The sequence below is a fragment of the Cryptotermes secundus genome, unplaced genomic scaffold (genome assembly GCF_002891405.2).
Source record: "Cryptotermes secundus unplaced genomic scaffold, Csec_1.0 scaffold796, whole genome shotgun sequence".
Taxonomy (NCBI): Eukaryota; Metazoa; Arthropoda; class Insecta; order Blattodea; family Kalotermitidae; genus Cryptotermes; species Cryptotermes secundus.
Window position 1 is genome coordinate 39,410 of NW_019738886.1, and position 18,609 is coordinate 58,018.

The 18,609-nt window shown below is 39.9% G+C and overlaps 1 pseudogene; it reads right to left on the reverse strand.

The window, feature by feature from the left end:
* Nucleotides 1-778: 778 nt before the first annotated feature.
* On the reverse strand, nucleotides 779-1,283 carry LOC111871269 (annotated as a pseudogene).
* Between the last annotated feature and the right edge of the window lie 17,326 nt (nucleotides 1,284-18,609).

Below are 18,609 nucleotides of genomic sequence, written 5' to 3' on the forward strand. Positions count from 1 at the left end.
CAATTATATCATTATATCAGTTCTATTATTAGAATCATCATTGTATTATCTTAGTATATTATTATAATATATCATTATTTATTATTATTCTTATTTATTATTGTAAAGTATTTGAATTGTTTTATATCATGTATAATGATCCATGGATATGAAGTAAATAAATAAATATTCCACTTTGTCCACTATTCTGCCCTTCAAAGGACCTGAGGATAGTTCAATAGTCACACAGAATTTTTTCTCATCCAGTTCCCTAAGTATGGCACTGCAACCACGATAAGCACCATTTACAACATGCATAGGTTGCCCTATTGCTGGTATCATTGTTTCAAGGTGTTCTTGGTCCAGTTTCAGTTTGTGTCCACTAACATGGATACAGTAGCTACATATTTATCTGGCACTCCAGTCACAACACCTTTCCTTCTGTAGTATCTGTTACCCAGACATTTTGCTATCACTTTCACAACAATTCCTTCCACCAATCAATAATCCTTTCTGTTTATACATTCTTTCTTGTTCATTCATCTTTAATAATCTCATCTAGGGCTCATAATTTCCTCTTTTCACCCCTCCCTCTTCCAGATTCCTTTGGGTTTTTGTTGTTTACTGCTGAGGAACACTCTCCTCTCTTGTTGTCATTCTTCAATGCATTACTTGCACCCAAAGTTTTAATTTTTTTTGTCCTTGTCCCTTTTTGTTTCTGTTTCTGTTTCTCACTTGGTCACATAAACTCCACGAAGACAAGAGTGTCATTCTTGGAACATTCTTTTCTCTTCTCAATTTAGTTTTCAATAAATGTTATCATCTTCTCTTGATCATCTCTGTCCATCTTGCATTGCAATGGTTTCTGGGTCACGGTCTATATACTGTACATATCATCCTTTTTCAGTCTCTTCCACAACACACTTTCCTTCCCTTCCAAGCCATTTAACAAAGTCTGTCAATGTTACCCACTGCATAGAATTCTAATGCATATGATGACTCTTGGAGATATAGTCCTGGTATACACACTTTGCATGAACACTTCTTCTATCAAACTGACGTTTTAGTAGTTCCAGATAACCGCTTTCAAATTCTTTGGAGAAATTATTAATGTATTTATCTGTATTATCAGCAAATAGAAGAAGTTGTCGCTGATGAGATTTTGACATCATATGGCATCTGAAACCATTCTGGTCACGGCATTGCTTCTGGCACATCGGATAGTACCAACGGAGTTTCTGGAGGCCTTTTGCCTTTATTTTGTTGGCAATATATTTGGGGATACCCACTTCATGTTTCCCCATTATGTTTAATATTTTTTAGATTCTTTGTAATACTATAACATAACGGGGGCACGCAGTAGCATAGTGGTTGAGGAGCTATGCTACAAGCTGGAAGTCACGGGTTCAAGTCCCGATTGTTGATTTTCTTCGTGTCGTGATTACATATCACTTAACAGCCATATTGGATGAAAAGAACTTTTATTATAATACAAAAAAAAACAAATGAATATAGATCCCTGTTACCAACTTGAACATTTTTACATTACTAGATTCTCAACATTCCTCCTTAATTTCAAAATGTTGTCAACATTATTAGCTGTTTTACAAAGTTAAATTGAGTAACACTTGGTAATTTTGGTCTTAAGATCACAAAATTAGTACATGTAATTAAAATTTTCTCAGTCTTATCACAATCAGACATTTCTTCTTAAGTATAATGTCTCTAAACTTAGTAAATTTCTCTGGTGATAGCGCTTTTGCTAAAATGTCTGTCACCTGAGTTTCAGTGTTACAGTATTTGACTGAGAACAGTTTCTCTTTCAGTTGTTCATTTATGTAGTGATACCTAACGTCTATGTGCTTACTCCTACGCGTTACTTGTACAGATTCTATTAGCTTGATTGCACTCTGATTGTCGACACACAGTTCAGCTTCCACCCTTTGTCCTGTCAACTCCTCTATCAGCATCTTTAGATATTTCAATTCTTTACAGCACTCAGCTGCTGCAATATATTCAACCTCAGTGATTGATAATGCAACAATACTCTGTTTCCTAGAGCACCATGATATTGGGCCCCCTGACCTCATAATTACGTATCCCGTTACACTCTTCCTATCCTTTACATCCCCTGCATAATCAGCATCACTAAATGCTTCCAGTTTCACAGTTTTGGAGTCAGGTGAGGTATATTTTATTCCTGAATCTTGTGTACCTTTCACATACCTAACGGTCTTTTTACATTCTGAACAGCTATTTTGTCAGGATTTTCCTAGGTTCGAATTTCCACGTTTACAGCGAATTCCATATCGGGTCTGGTTTTAGAAGTCATATATAGCAGGCTTCCTACAGCTTCTCTGTAAGGAAATCTTGTCATTTTCTCCTTCGTCATTTGTTGGTGGGGTCGTGACCATGGGTGTTTTCATTTCTTGACTTTCTCGCATATTGTATTTTTATAACATTTAGCTTGCATAGTTGGTTTGAGAGATATGTATCTGTTGTGGAGCAATTTTGAGACTAAAAGTCAAAAAAGGCATTGCTTAAATGTTCCAAGACTTGCGACAAACGTTTTACAGCAATTACATTAGTATGTAAACACCTGGACAGGCAATCTAGGTTAAGAATGCCTGATTTAGCAGAATGCGCAATAGCACTTCTGCAAGTCGCGTTGCAGAGACACTGGAGTATAGTAATATTATCAAATACGCAGCGATGAGATACCATGGGCCCACCCACAACCACAGGGAATAGCCAATTAGAATATAACTTTGGGAATTGAGAACGAAAAGAGGAGTTAACCTCCCTCTTTCGTCAACCGCAGATTCAACAAGTTAAAGATATAAATTACTGAATTCAGGAGACTNAATGATTTTTGTGATAAATATAGTATGTGGGCTTTCAATATGGATAACTAAGGGCAAATTATTTTAAGGGCGAAACTTTACGATAGGATAGTGTAGTAGTATGTAATGAGTAGTATGAAATGGAGACAGGAAAAAGGTTCATGTTAAACGAGGAATAATTGCATATCCTCATTAGTCGAAACAGAGAGAGAGAGAGATAGAGAGGCCTACATCCCCGAAGGGGAGAACATAAGGAAGTGTAGCATGAAGTAAAGACACTATGCAGACCCGACTGTAGGTCGGTCTTGTTAAGATTGTAAATAAGAGTGTACATAGAGTAGTTAGAGTAGAATGTACCAGGATTGTGATTCACACCTCTATAATCACCTTTCCTCGACCGATCCCGAGCGATCCTGACCCAGCGAGGACAGAACTGACATAGGTAGCAGCAGCAGCCGAAGGCAACGAAAGACAAGGGTGAGAGACCAGAAATGAACTGGGATAGTAGGGTCACTTGCCACGCAGGCAGCGTTTAGTAGCCTTGATATCAATGCCCCCTTAAGATGTAATAAATGGTAACAGTGGCGTTACCAACATTCGAGCCAATATAGGAAAATTCCTCAGAATGAGTTATATGTTGCTACCTGCAGACTATATGAAGAGTTGTCAGGAGGGCTATGACAATATGTCAGGGGGTAGTTCCCATCATAGAGATGACAGACGATAGGTAGAGGCGGGTCAGACCAGGCACGCCCGCTCAACGCCAACAATAATAAGAGGTGACAAGGATGAAAGGGCCAGCCAACAGTGAGCGCTCGAGTACCGCGCTACCGGCCCTTAGTATTTTCACCAACCTTCGTACGAGATAAAGATGGTGGCAGCTTTATGAGAGAAGGAAGCCCAGAAACTGGAGAATCCTAGCTGAGGGTAATCTAGGATTATGGTGTTAACTCCTTACAGCGTAAGCTGTGGTGGTAAGGAGGGGTACCTCCACGCCACCCGTCACCACGGCATTACAGTATCCCATTTGGTTGCCTCTCAGTTTGTATTCCTAAATAAACTTTTGGATTTGTTGTCTTTGTTATCTGGAATTGATTTTCCAGTTTCAGCAAAATTTCCTCTATATGTCTTTCATCCTCTCTCGTTATTATCCCGTCATCCACATGAAGGGCCATGAACAGACTATTGGCATCATTCTTAATGCAGTGGTCACATTTTAGTTGGTTTAGACCTTCTTCTTTTAGGAAGGTTGTCAACTTCTTGTTCCATTGCCATGGTGCTTGTCTTAGGCCATATAATGCCTTTTTCAGGAAACATATAATGCCAGTGTTCTTGTATCCTTCTGGTATCTCCATGTAGTTTTCCTCCTCAAGGTCTCCATATAGGAAGGCAGTCTTCACATCAAAGGTTACCACGTTCATATTCTTACGTGCTGCTATGGCAAAGAGTACTCTAAAAATTCATGACAACAACTGGGCTAAAGGTATCCTTGAAATCTATTTCCCCTTCCTTTTGTTGGCATCCTCTCACAAACAACCTGGCTTTGTGTCTTCCATCATCCTTTATTTTGAAAACCCATTTACTAGTCAGAATTTTCTTACCCATTGCTTTCTCTCTGTTTACATGTATCCAAGTTTTGTTTTGGCAGAGCGAACCCTTTTCTTCTTTAATGGCTTTCTTCCACTTTTCGCTATCTTCACTCTCCATGCACTCATCATGTGTATAGGTGAGCATACCCTCCTTTTGACTATCTGTGTGATAGTCTTGGTACTTTGGGTGCATTTGAAAGTTTCTTCTTTGTCTCAATTCATATCAGTGTTTGTTTTGTCCATTGTTTTTCTTTCCATTATCCTTGTGGTCAGCGTTTTCATTTTCTTCATTCTCTTCAGTATCTGTTGGTTCTTCTTCATTGTTGTCAGCTTCGGATTCTTGCTGGATTTCGTTATCTTCCTGATCTGGAGTATTTGGCTTGTCTTTTGGATCCGACACTCTTTCCATTTCCTTTTGTTTATTTGTTGTCGCAGGTATACTTGTGAATGTCACATCTCTGGAGATATAGGTCCTTTCAGTATTTGGATCCCATATTCTGTAGCCATTTGTGTCATATCCAACGAATATTCCTTTCTTGCTACAACTGTCCAACTTTTCCAATGGTCCGAGAATTTTAATGTACACTTCTGAACCAAAAATCTTCAATCCAGCCAGATACGGTCTTTTACCATACCAATTTTCCGCTGGCGTTCTATTCACTGTCACTGTTGGACGTGTGTTTAGCAGGAAGTGAGTACAGCTTCACCCCACATTCGCTTGCTTAATCCTGAGTCAAAAATCAATGCTCTTGCCTTTTTCACAATGATACAGTTCATCCTTTCGGCAGTGCCGTTTAGCTGTGGCGAATATGGTGTAGTAAATTCCATTACAATCCCCTTCTTCTTACACCATTCTCTCAAGGCGTTGTTCTTATATTCCCCTCCACTGTCACATCTTATTCTTCTCACTCTTGTATTGAAGTGACACTCAGCTTCATTTACATATTCCTTCAGAAAGGTATACACTTCACTCTTATTTTCTAACAGGTATATCTTACAAAAATGTGTATAATCATCCACACACGTAAGGAAATATTTCTTATTGTCATAAGTGGTGGGATCAATTGGTCCATACACGTCACTATGAATTATCTCTAATGGCTTTCCAGCCCTACTTCTTTCTGTATCAAATGGGAGTCTCACTTGTTTGGCCTGCATACAAACTGAACATGTATCAAAATTTTTACACTTGCTCACACTTTCTGGTATCCCTTGGCGTATCTCTTGTAGTTTCCTAAGATTCGCATAACTTATGTGACCTAGCTTTCTGTGCAACTCTACATTTGTATCTTGCTGAGTCATCATAGCTTCATTGCTCACGCTAAACTTAATTACAAACAATCCATTTTCATCCTTTATTCCTTCGATTACATTTTTGTCCTCGAGTATCTGGACTTTCTCTTTTGTAAGCAACACCTCTCCATCACTTTCTGTAATACAGTGCACTGACAGCAGGTTTTTGCTGAGTTCTGGAACATACGAAACGTTTTTCAAACTACACTCTTTAAATTCCAGATTGCCTATTTCTTGATCCATCCAGCTTGGCCTGTCGTACTGACCTGGATTTTCCTCTCTCGAGATCCCTTACCCAATCCTAGGGAGGCATACTGCACCACGCCAACAAGCAAGTCGTTTCTTATGAGCCTGTCCCTTACCCTTATAGACGGGGGACACGGCTGAATATGACAAATGTGAAGACTGATTTGATACATACTACATGAAAATGGATTGTTTGTAAAGGATAATGGAAAGAAAAAAATGGACAAAGAAACATGGATATGCATTGAGACAAAGAAGAAACATTCAAATGCACCCAAAGTACCAAGACTATCACACAGATAGTCAAAAGGAGGCTATGCTCACCTATACACATGATGAGTGCATGGAGAGTGAAGACAGCGAAAAGTGGAAGAAAGCCATTAAAGAAGAAAAGGATTCGCTCTGCCAAAACAAAACTCGGATACATGTAAACAGAGAGAAAGCAATGGGTAAGAAAATTCTGACTAGTAAATGGGTTTTTTAAAATAAAGGATGATGGAAGAAACAAAGCCAGGTTGGTTGTGAGAGGATGCCAACAAAAGGAAGGGGAAATAGATTTCAAGGATACCTTTAGCCCAGTTGTTGTCATGAATTTTTTTAGAGTACTGTTTGCCATAGCAGTACGTAAGAATATGAACGTGGTAACCTTTGATGTGAAGACTGCCTTCCTATATGGAGACCTTGAGGAGGAAAACTACATGGAGATACCAGAAGGATACAAGAACACTGGCATTATATGTTTCCTGAAAAAGGCATTATATGGCCTAAGACAAGCACCATGGCAATGGAACAAGAAGTTGACAACCTTCCTAAAAGAAGAAGGTCTAAACCAACTAAAATGTGACCACTGCATTAAGAATGATGCCAATAGTCTGTTCATGGCCCTTCATGTGGATGACGGGATAATAACGAGAGAGGATGAAAGACATATAGAGGAAATTTTGCTGAAACTGGAAAATCAATTCCAGATAACAAAGACAACAAATCCAAAAGTTTATTTAGGAATACAAACTGAGAGGCAACCAAATGGGATACTGTAATGCCGTGGTGACGGGTGGCGTGGAGGTACCCCTCCTTACCACCACAGCTTACGCTGTAAGGAGTTAACACCATAATCCTAGATTACCCTCAGCTAGGATTCTCCAGTTTCTGGGCTTCCTTCTCTCATAAAGCTGCCACCATCTTTATCTCGTACGAAGGTTGGTGAAAATACTAAGGGCCGGTAGCGCGGTACTCGAGCGCTCACTGTTGGCTGGCCCTTTCATCCTTGTCACCTCTTATTATTGTTGGCGTTGAGCGGGCGTGCCTGGTCTGACCCGCCTCTACCTATCGTCTGTCATCTCTATGATGGGAACTACCCCCTGACATATTGTCATAGCCCTCCTGACAACTCTTCATATAGTCTGCAGGTAGCAACATATAACTCATTCTGAGGAATTTTCCTATATTGGCTCGAATGTTGGTAACGCCACTGTTACCATTTATTACATCTTAAGGGGGCATTGATATCAAGGCTACTAAACGCTGCCTGCGTGGCAAGTGACCCTACTATCCCAGTTCATTTCTGGTCTCTCACCCTTGTCTTTCGTTGCCTTCGGCTGCTGCTGCTACCTATGTCAGTTCTGCCCTCGCTGGGTCAGGATCGCTCGGGATCGGTCGTGGAAAGGTGATTATAGAGGTGTGAATCACAATCCCGGTACATCCTACTCTAACTACTCTGTCTATTTACACTCTTATTTACAATCTTAACAAGACCGACCTACAGTCGGGTCTGCATAGTGTCTTTACTTCATGCTACACTTCCTTATGTTCTCCCCTTCGGGGATGTAGGCCTCTCTCTCTCTCTCTCTCTCTCTCTGTTTCGACTAATGAGGATATGCAATTATTCCTCGTTTAACATGAACCTTTTTCCTGTCTCCATTTCATACTACTCATTACATACTACTACACTATCCTATCGTAAAGTTTCGCCCTTAAAATAATTTGCCCTTAGTTATCCATATTGAAAGCCCACATACTATATTTATCACAAAAATCATTAGTCGTAACTATAACGCAAATGTGCGTAGTCTACACACTACCAGTAATCTTAACACATACACCATAACGACAGCCATATTGTCGGACTATCTTCCTAGGCAATTACTTGTTACATGATTATTCTCCCCTAAGGGTTCGCCGGGCACACTGGAGTTTGCTTTCAACATTTTCCACAACACTTTTATCAACACTAATATTTAACAACATGGCTTATATGAGTAAACGTGACTTACTTGGAATAAGAGACGCAGGCCCACTTCCACCACTCGTAAGGCCCATACTGAATAGAGCCTCCGGCTGACAACTGGTTATTACGGTTTAGATCAGATCCCTTAGTCTCCTGAATTCAGTAATTTATATCTTTAACTTGTTGAATCTGCGGTTGACGAAAGAGGGAGGTTAACTCCTCTTTTCGTTCTCAGTTCCCAAAGTTATATTCTAATTGGCTATTCCCTGTGGTTGTGGGTGGGCCCATGGTATCTCATCGCTGCGTATTTGATAATATTACTATACTCCAGTGTCTCTGCAACGCGACTTGCAGAAGTGCTATTGCGCATTCTGCTAAATCAGGCATTCTTAACCTAGATTGCCTGTCCAGGTGTTTACATACTAATGTAATTGCTGTAAAACGTTTGTCGCAAGTCTTGGAACATTTAAGCAATGCCTTTTTTTACTTTTAGTCTCAAAATTGCTCCACAACAGATACATATCTCTCAAACCAACTATGCAAGCTAAATGTTATAAATTTTAAATGTTTTAAATTTTAGACTGGGTGTAGTGTGACAGCAACGTAAGAGTATACACCTGATGATGGCCGTTTGAGGCCGAAAAATGTAGTGTAAAAGAGAGCAAGAGCAAAGACATAATATATATTGTTTGCACTTGAGACGGAGTTTGAATTATTTGTCATGTAGAGTGCAACAAGATGCTTAAATATAATACTTCCTTTATCCACCGAATCCTCAAGAATGCTGCTTAAGCATCAGCTTCAAATGGTTTTAAAGTTTCGAACCACGGACAGCCTTAGTGTTAATTCTCTCTTCCATTTGGAGTTTGCTGAAGTTTCTAATGGAGACTTTGTCGGACAGTTTTGCTTATGGCTGTCGAACATTTTGCTTGCTGATATGAAAGGTACGAGTATGTTGTCGAAAGCCTTGAGATTCTGGATATCTTGGAATTTATTATTTATGGGCATCTTTTTGTTCACAGTAACATGATTTCCATTGCAGTTGGTAGACGGCGGGGTAGCCTTGCTGGTGCCCAATGCTTAATTATTCTTTTGGTGCAGGTCAAGCACTTGTGAGCCCCATATATTTAAAATATATTTTTTGTAAGCAAATTAATGCCGTCTGGGTGAAAAACTGTGAAATAGACCGTAGAGATTTTATTTTTTTTTTAGTTTGTTTTTTCTCCAAATTGTTGGTTTATGGTGCCAAAGTAAAAGTAAACTTTTCCTTGTGCTTAACTAATTAAACACTGTGTCATGAAGGCATATAGGCGAGTGGATATATTCATTCATACCTTCTTTCAGTACTTTTTACTGGATTTTGGAGCATAGGGCTTCCACGAAACATATCCAATGGACTCTATTCCCAGATAAGGCTCTTGACCTCTGTCAAGATCTTTCCTGCTTTTGGGGCCTCTTCTTGAACAGTTCTCCCCCAGGTTGTTCTTGGTGTGCCTCTTCATTACTACCCCTGGGGATTCTAATGCATGGCTTGTCTCTGTTGCACTCTGATCTTTACATATCCATTTCCATTTCCTTATTTCTATTGCTGCGGCTACTGGTTCTTCCTTTGATAGTTTTCATTTGTAACAACCATTGGCCAAAAGATGCGAAGGATTCGTCTTTAACATTTATTGATAAATACCTTCAGGCAGTTTGTAATTTTCTTTGTTACATTCCATGTTTCACACCGATACATAATACAGATTTTACATTATTTTTTATTTTTGTATCTCCTTGTATTTGTACAATGGGCTATAAGTACATCTTATGTTATATTTAATCTAAAACTTAACTGCTAAGAGAGAACATGTCGGGGAGAGTAATGCTCCATTGAGCATTCTCTACGGCTCTATTTCGAGTGTGACTTCGTTATTTTGTATATTGCATTTATATGAAGCGCGTTGTTAGGTCTTTTGGTTTATGACTTTTCAGTCTTCTGGGCTCAGATGCATCGTTTAATAGTGTGGTTGCCAGTTCATTTGGATATGCTATTATCTTGTATTTATATTTACGGCTAATGTTTGTGGTTTCTTCCCGTACTGTGGATATGCCTAGATCAGGATGTNTGTTTTTAATAATTCAAGGCTATTGGCATTTGGAACATCTTTAACTTATTAACTAAAAAAATACATAAATGTTGGTACTCACATTAATGAGATGGGTGAGCCTGCCGATTCTTGCNGTAAGTCCAAATAAGCATCAGTATTGTCTTGTAAACTAGGAGTTTATTTTCTGTAGACAGTTCTGACTTTCTGCCAATTAGCCAATNGGTAGCTGGTAAGCTTAAGACGGAAAGCGTCACATACATCATGTCGATTTCGGTACTTTGTTTTTATTTGAGTTAGTGATGAAAACCCTTTCTCAAATAGATACGTAGAAGCAAACTGAATTATAATCTTCAAAGCACCATTGTACAGTTCACTATATTCTCCTTTCACTGGTGATGAGGTCCAGAAATTAACCATACCTTCTGCTTGGAATTTCNTAGTTTCGTTGGCCTTAATTATCCGTCGTTGTAGCCATTCTTCGAATTGGTCTAAGTGTGTTTGCTGTATCCGGGATGCTTCAGTAGGGTTCTCACGAGACGCTAGTATTGTTGTGTCGTTGGCATAGGTGGCAAGCATTGTTTGTCCGGTTTCTGGCAAGTCAGCCNTGTCCGATGTCATTTGAGAGGTCAATTAACTGTTCTCTTTCGTTCAATGAAAGTTTGTTATTTTCAATATTGCAATGGAAAGGATCACGGACCCATGAAAATTCGTCATATTTACTTGGAAAATAAATTTCGAACTGTGATCTCAGAGTTTCGAGATGCCAACTTATGTCATTGCATATTTCTTTTTCAATAACGAGATCATTTTCAACTNCGTATGACTTCGATAGAGAATACATTGGATGTGGAAGAGCACACTTAAGTTTGTATAATAAGCCTATGTGCCATACTTTATCGAAGGNAGAGACTCTAGAGTTGGAAATGGTGAAAAATTCCTCTATTTTACACAACTGACTCACAAACCAAGTTTCCTCTCAAACCCCTTTATTTTATCATGGGCACNTCTAAGCAGTAGCGCCTTTCTTCTAATCACTATGAATTTGGTTTACTAATCGATATATTTGTTCGATCGTTCCGTGACCTTTTCTGAAGCCAAATTGATGTGTAGGTATGAGNCTATGCCAATGTACTTAGCCACATGTCATCGGCAAGAAATTGCGTGTTAATTCGTTTACAAATAACAGGACTTCCTGTCTTAATTCAAAGAGACTTGTGAGCACCTTACCCCGTGAAAGCCAGCGAACTTCAGAATGAANTGAGACTAAGGGATCTATACTAGTGTTTCTCAAACTTTTCTGAAGTGGGGACCACTTTTATAAGTCAGAACACTTCTGCGGANACTACCCATGTCTTCGCAAAGTAATGAAGATATTCTGCTATTCAGAGGCCTTGCCTTAATAAAGTTGATTATCTTNCTTCTGCGGACGATCTTACTCTTGTTCCCTTCGAAAGCAAATTTATCATTCTTTTAGCATATTTTAATACCAGTATACTTATATTTTAAAATANCACGGTTTTGAATTTAGATGACATGCCTTTGGCCACTAAGTCTTCCCTGTGAATGAAACAATGGGTCCAGGCAACATCAGGAGCCACATCTCTGACTTTAGCTACAATGCCACTATGCCTACCGGTGAGCGCAACGAGCCCCATCCAAACAAAAACCTACACATCTTTTACAATCAGTTTCATGCTCTTGCATGTACTCATTAAGAACTTTAAAAATTTGTTCTCCAGTTGTACGAGTTGGCAAAGTCTTTGAAAATAACATATCTTCATGAATGACATTGTGAAACTCGTACCTCATATAACAAATCAACTGCGCATCATTCGAAACGTCTGTTGTCTCGTCTATCTTAAGTGAATAAAATAGACTTTCTTTTATTCTACTGATTAGTTCAGATTCTACGTTATTAGCCATGTCATTGATTCGGCGTGTAACTGTATCGTTTGAGGGTGGTATTAAATCAATATCCTTAGATAATTTTTCACTAAACATTGTTTTAACTATATCTTTTGCGACTGGAAGTATTAAGGTCTCACCTACAGAATGAGGTGAGCCACTCTTCGCGATATGAAGACTTGTAATATAGGAAATTTCTAAGGCCTTCTTAGTTGCTGGACCTACAATAGAAACAACTTTCATTTTTTTTGTTCATTTTTTCAACACATCGTTGAAAAAATCCACAGGTTTGCTTTTTACAATTGCGTGTTTCATCTCTAAGTGCCGTTTCAATTTCGTGGGTTTCATGCGCTCGTTTGAAAGCACTTCGTAACAAACAACGCACCGAGGTTTTGGTTCACTCTCATTGCCAGACCAAGTAAATCCAAGTTCCAAATAACTCTTGTCATATTTACGAAAGTATTTTTTCTTTGAATAGCTATCACTAGATATTTCTTAAATGGTACCAGAATCACTGATATTAATATCTTCACACACATCTTCTGAACTATCAGCACTGCCTAAATGAAGCGTATCATCACGTTCCTTTCTTTTCAAAGACCCGATCGAAGCCAGTTTCCCGTTATGTATAATGGATGGAGGTATGCCACTGCTGTCACCATATGTTATGGCACGAAGGGGGCGTGGAGGAATCTCTCCGCCTCTTCCGCCATCCATGCCGTTGCGCCCTCGGGGAAAGGCTAGTTGCAAGGATAAGCACTCGGTACTTTCCTCGTTAGCTACCTCTTGGCTGTGAGTTCACAGTATTCTCTAACAGGAGATGTACGGGAGATCGGGGAAATAGAGGTAGACTGTATGGTAAGTCATTAACACATGCATCCCCCTTACTTGGTCTACTTCCGTCTACTAATATATACACTATATATACATATCACTTTCGTAGCCGACAGTTGTCGATTACGTACACATTGTAATTTCGAGAAAAATACACTTGGGTTCACCATCCCTAGCTCTCGACGTAATTCTTACGTCCCCACTCAGGGCCTCTCTCTCTCTGCCCTAACCTTGTAACATGACACTTTACTAATATCTCACTGTATATCCATGACTGATATGAACAGTTCCACTTACTTAGTGTAGGAAGCTGATGGTGTCCCCTCACTTGGTCTGTTACGACCCTGGTTTTGGCCCTCCGGGTCTCTGGCTGGCTACTCGCTTAACATTGTACACTCAGTTACGTTGATCGATAGATTGACTATAGATAGTCGATAGATAATCAAAAGATTGATTGTTTGATCCGAAAAGATCCTCAAGTTGTGTTAACAACTTTATAACCTTTCCCCTGCTGACTCATGTCTTTGGGGTAAGCTCCGCCCCTTCACTAGAGCGAATTTTCCCCCAAGGGTCCATCTCTCGTTGGTCAGCTTGATAAAGAGGGTTGGATCTCCTCAGGCCGTCTCGCTGAGTCGGCACTCTGTACGTTTTGGCCGTACAGCTGCTTGCCGCCTCTTCCGCGTGAATCAGCGGTCTAAGCAATGCGACAATTTCTTACTGACATCGCCCTTCCGCATTGTACTACAAACATTACCCTTCATCTAACTTCTCTACTGTGAACCCAAGATAACTTAAAAAGTTAAAGCTAAAAGTTACAAAAACCTTTGCCGAAATTCTACTGCATTACATCAAGGAATTCAAATTACACTTCTAATTCTATTTTTATAGCCAATCACAAGTAACTTATAACAAATTCTGTGCATTGTTGATTCGTCGCTTGTCTGTTAGCAGTTAGTTGTTTGAAAACCTTCTTATGTGGTACACGCTAGTAGTTGTCTGTGTTAAATACTGCCTATAATGGCGCAAAGGTCACGTACATGTAGATATAGTTTTTTTTTTGTGGGTAAATTTTGAATAATAGTATTTAGACTGTAAGATTAAGAAACAGAAATGATGAAACATACCAGGAAGCTTGGGTTTGCGAAGAAGTGTAACAGGCAATACCTTAGTAATCAGAATGCTAGCACGGCAGCGTAATAACGCTGACATTGAGGAAGAAGCTATATGAAGTAGGACATAAACACTATGGCAGGAGGAAAACGCTGAGTCGGAGAAGGCGGTAAACCCGAAAGAGTCAACCCCTTCTAGATATACAGCCAATGATTGGGCCACACCGACCCAAAATCACGTCAGAATAGGCGGGCCAATATACCCGGAACACAAAGAATCAGCAAAAAGAGGTTATATAAACCCTAGAAGAATCAATCAGAAAAGAAACCTTTTACCTCTTTGCCTTTTGAATATTATTAAGTAACTTAAAGACTTCAGCGGGAGGCTATCGCCGAGAGAGCGATGGCCATGAGTGGGCGTTGGTTGGCGATGGCGAGCATCTGTTTTCTCAGCTCAAGTAAGTGAAACCAACTTCATATAGCCATGAACATTAAGTGTGATAGTGACAATTGTAAAGTGTAAACNTATTATGTCTTTGCTCTTGCTCTCTTTTACACTACATTTTTCGGCCTCAAACGGCCATCATCAGGTGTATACTCTTACGTTGCTGTCACACTACACCCAGTCTAAAATTTAAAACATTTAAAATTTATAACATTTAGCTTGCATAGTTGGTTTGAGAGATATGTATCTGTTGTGGAGCAATTTTGAGACTAAAAGTAAAAAAAGGCATTGCTTAAATGTTCCAAGACTTGCGACAAACGTTTTACAGCAATTACATTAGTATGTAAACACCTGGACAGGCAATCTAGGTTAAGAATGCCTGATTTAGCAGAATGCGCAATAGCACTTCTGCAAGTCGCTTTGCAGGGACACTGGAGTATAGTAATATTATCAAATACGCAACGATGAGATACCATGGGCCCACCCACAACCACAGGGAATAGCCAATTAGAATATAACTTTGGGAATTGAGAACGAAAAGAGGAGTTAACCTCCCTCTTTCGTCAACCGCAGATTCAACAAGTTAAAGATATAAATTACTGAATTCAGGAGACTTAGGGATCTGATCTAAAACGTAATAACCAGTTGTCAGCCGGAGGCTCTATTCAGTATGGGCCTTACGAGTGGTGGAAGTGGGCCTGCGTCTCTTATTCCAAGTAAGTCACGTTTACTCATATAAGCCATGTTGTTAAATATTAGTGTTGTGGAAAATGTTGAAAGCAAACTCCAGTGTGCCCAGCGAACCCTTAGGGCTTGATTACTTGTACTGCCTAACGCCTATGCCAGCTAACCCTCTTGGTTCCTCCCTTGAGATCCCCTTCCACATTGGGGAGGCATTGGAACACCACGCAACAAACATTCGATTGTGAGCTCCGGCCGTCTTCGGCGAGGTGGGACGGCTCAGCAGTGTGGCAGCAACGTAAGAATATACACCTGATGATGGCCGTTTGAGGCCGAAACATGTAGTGTAAAAGAGAGCAAGAGCAAAGACATGTAATATATTGTCGGAACATCCCACATTATCATGCATCAAAGTCATAGTCAATGTCATGTTACAACTGACGGTCAGTCAGTCTGTCTGTCTTGGTGTCGAGCCCCAGCTGGGGATCACGACCAGACATTTCTTTTGAATGAAAGTTATTGTCTTGTCTGTGTGGGGCGCCCTCTCTGACGAGAGGTCGGTTCTGTCATTTGTCTGTCAGTCTGTTTTAATATGTCCACTGTCTGTATTTACATAGATTTACAATACACACTTATTTCTTACTATTATGTACAATCACAAAGTCAATAGAAAGTCCGTCGAGTGTAACAATGTTTTTAGGTCACTTCTTTATCACATTTGCCTTACATGTTTCGGTTTAATAAAACCATCATCAGAGGCACATATTACAAACACATGAAAACACTGGCGTTGTTTAAATGTACACAGTATATATGCTGCGTGGACGCTGCTACAATTGTCGATGTGTAAAAGCACAACACTTGCTAGGAATATTGAATGCACGTTCAACTCTCGCATTCCATCCGAAATTGCCCTCAAATTAAACCGTCAATGTTAAAATATTTAAAAGTTTAAAACATTTGAAGTAAAATGTTTTAAAGTTTAAAACATTTGAAGTAAAATGTTTTAAAGTTTTAAACTTTTAAATATTTTAACATTGACGGTTTAATTTGAGGGCAATTTCGGATGGAATGCGAGAGTTGAACGTGCATTCAATATTCCTAGCAAGTGTTGTGCTTTTACACATCGACAATTGTAGCAGCGTCCACGCAGCATATATACTGTGTACATTTAAACAACGCCAGTGTTTTCATGTGTTTGTAATATGTGCCTCTGATGATGGTTTTATTAAACCGAAACATGTAAGGCAAATGTGATAAAGAAGTGACCTAAAAACATTGTTACACTCGACGGACTTTCTATTGACTTTGTGATTGATAGTGTAACGGACCAAAAATGAAGCAATTAAAAAAAAATTATGTACAATATATGCAAGGCCCCTGTCAGTCCAGGCTCAGTACAGCAGATTACGCCCTATTCCCAGTATTATTCGCTACCACGACAGTCTAGTCATTTGAACGGTCGTATGCCTGACCGCCGCCAAGACTAAGCCTCTTATGCTTTCTGTGGCGGGCTTCGCCTTGTCCTATGTTGCGAACATCCTCATTCTCATGATTTTGTATGACTTCTGCTTTTTGCCTGCATAATTTTGTTATAAAGTCATATACGTACTGGATTTTGAATGCCATGTGTAAATCGGGGACCGGTGTGCACCTCGGAAAATTGCCAATGGTGCGGAGAACCTTGTTTTGCAGGCGCTGCAATTTCACTAGATGGGTGTCTGCCGCAAAATCCCAGGCGGGACTAGCATAAGTCATTACGGATCTAATAAGAGCTTTATGGAGAGTCAGTTTAATGTTAGCGCTCAATCGCTCACTTTTGAATAGGGAATATACTCTAATGAATGTTCTGAAGGCCTCGGCTTCGATCATTCCTATGTGTAATCTCCAAGTCACTCTCTTATCGAAGATTACACATAGATATTTTGCACTATACACAAATGGAATATTTCTTCCATTTAGAGTAAGACAAAGTTCATGCGGTCGACGACCACAAGTGAAGTAGATCCCCCGAGTCTTATCTTCATTAATTTTTATATTCCAGCACTCAAACCAGGTCTCTATTGAGCTGAGACCACGCTGGAGTTTTCTAACAATAAAACCCTCTTTGCGAACTGTCGCATATAGACAGGTGTCGTCCGCAAAAGAGGGCCAGGTGAACACCTTGTGTTTTGGGGGCATCATTAATATACAAGTTGAAAAGAGTAAGGGAAAGGACCGAACCTTGTGGAACCACTGCTTGCATTTCCCTTGGCGTCGATATTTCGCCTTCAACAGAGACCCTGAATTTACGTTTAGAGAGAAAGGACCCAATAAGTTTGGTCAAACTGTTCGAGAATTCCAATTTTGATAACTTATACAGCAAGCCTGAGTGCCACGTGGTATCAAAGGCTTTTTCGATGTCCAAGAACACTGCAGCTGTATACATTTTATTGTTGAAATTAAGGGTCACATGGTCCGCCAGCCTCATACATTGCAATGTCGTGCTGTGACGTGCAAGAAAACCAAACTGACTTGCGCTGAGCAGGCCTCTTTCTTAAATGTGTTTACGGAGGAATTTCAAAATTACTTTTTCGAATAGTTTTCCTGTCGTGGACAGGAGGCTGATCGGACGTAAATTTTGAGGAAATTTCGGGTCTTTACGCGGTTTAGGTAAAGTTATAATTTTTGCTTCCTTCCAAGTATTTGGAAAGTGAGAGAGCCGAAAACAGTGATTGAATAAGTGAGATAGGTGAACCAATGGTCGCCTTGGAAGGTGCCTGAGGCATTCATTTGGGATGCCGTCAATTCCACAGGCCTTTCTTAATTTCAGGGATTTTATTAATTTCTGAACGTCACATGGTCTGATCCTTAGACGGGGGTTTTCATCCAAGGCTTCCAGCAGAGCTTGAACTCTAGCCTCCACCCGCTCTTCATGGTTTTCGTCGCACAGGTCATGTGGCGTGAACTGAATTTCCAAACAGTCGGCAATTTCGTTGGCTTTTTCAGAAGGATGAAATTTTAGGCCAGAAGAACCATGAATAGCAGTTGGTGCCCTTGGTCCGTCTCTCTTAAGGAGAGATTTCGCAATGGGCCATATACACCTATGTGTGACTTCAGCGTTACTTATTTTTGTTTCCCACCGTTCAAGTGCCTTTTTATGGGTCATTCGCCTGATTGATTTGGTGACCCAATTGCCTGCCGTTTTACATGCTGGATCCCTGGTTTCTTGCCACAGTTTTCGTAGCCTCTGCTTGAATTTTATCAAACGATCTAGACCAGGAAGATTGTTGTTTATGTCCGAAAGTGTAATTTTACTTGTCGACAACCTATATGCCGAAGCAATAGAGGCTGCAAAGCCGCGTGCCGCTTTATCGGCTTCTACCCCC